The sequence below is a fragment of the Lottia gigantea genome (assembly GCF_000327385.1).
Source record: "Lottia gigantea unplaced genomic scaffold LOTGIsca_199, whole genome shotgun sequence".
NCBI classification, from domain to species: Eukaryota; Metazoa; Mollusca; class Gastropoda; family Lottiidae; genus Lottia; species Lottia gigantea.
The window spans coordinates 1-1,513 of NW_008708395.1; positions in this window are offsets into that span (position 1 = coordinate 1).

The window sequence follows — 1,513 nt, forward strand, 5'->3', positions numbered from 1 at the left end:
GCCAAGTCAAACACCGTCTGTTCTATCATGATAGATATACCAAAGAGGCCCGTGAAGTCTAGTCAAGTCTAGAACGGCCTAAATCTAGGCCTAGTCAAATCGCCCACATTAACCCCTTTGGTGCCAGTGGGGTAGAAATTGTTTCGGGCCCATTTAAACCCCCGTGTTATTCTTTTTTCTGGACCATGTTGTGTTGAGAAGATGCGCAACGAAGTGCTCTTTCATTTCATATGCGGAAACCATATCTTGGAATAAGCTTTAAGCCTTTCCTGAGCTAACCCTAATTGGTTTGTCAAAACTAGGGTTAACCCCAGGGTTAACCCTCGCTAACCCCAAGTCTCGGCGGCCCAGTGGTCTGCGCACTTGCCTGGCAACTTTGAGGACCCGGGTTCGAGTCCCAGTTGAAGCTTTTTTGAAAATTCTTTTTTTGCCAAGTCAAACACCGTCTGTTCTATCATGATAGATATACCAAAGAGGCCCGTGAAGTCTAGTCAAGTCTAGAACGGCCTAAATCTAGGCCTAGTCAAATCGCCCACATTAACCCCTTTGGTGCCAGTGGGGTAGAAATTGTTTCGGGCCCATTTAAACCCCCGTGTTATTCTTTTTTCTGGACCATGTTGTGTTGAGAAGATGCGCAACGAAGTGCTCTTTCATTTCATATGCGGAAACCATATCTTGGAATAAGCTTTAAGCCTTTCCTGAGCTAACCCTAATTGGTTTGTCAAAACTAGGGTTAACCCCAGGGTTAACCCTCCGCTAACCCCAAGTCTCGGCGGCCCAGTGGTCTGCGCACTTGCCTGGCAACTTTGAGGACCCNGGGTTCGAGTCCCAGTTGAAGTTCTTTTTTTGCCAAGTCAAACACCGTCTGTTCTATCATGATAGATATACCAAAGAGGCCCGTGAAGTCTAGTCAAGTCTAGAACGGCCTAAATCTAGGCCTAGTCAAATCGCCCACATTAACCCCTTTGGTGCCAGTGGGGTATAAATTGTTTCGGGCCCATTTAAACCCCCGTGTTATTCTTTTTTCTGGACCATGTTGTGTTGAGAAGATGCGCAACGAAGTGCTCTTTCATTTCATATGCGGAAACCATATCTTGGAATAAGCTTTAAGCCTTTCCTGAGCTAACCCTAATTGGTTTGTCAAAACTAGGGTTAACCCCAGGGTTAACCCTCGCTAACCCCAGGTCTCGGCGGCCCAGTGGTCTGCGCACTTGCCTGGCAACTTTGAGGACCCGGGTTCGAGTCCCAGTTGAAGCTTTTTTGAAAATTCTTTTTTTGCCAAGTCAAACACCGTCTGTTCTATCATGATAGATATACCGAAGAGGCCCGTGAAGTCTAGTCAAGTCTAGAACGGCCTAAATCTAGGCCTAGTCAAATCGCCCACATTAACCCCTTTGGTGCCAGTGGGGTAGAAATTGTTTCGGGCCCATTTAAACCCCCGTGTTATTCTTTTTTCTGGACCATGTTGTGTTGAGAAGATGCGCAACGAAGTGCTCTTTCATTTCATATGCGG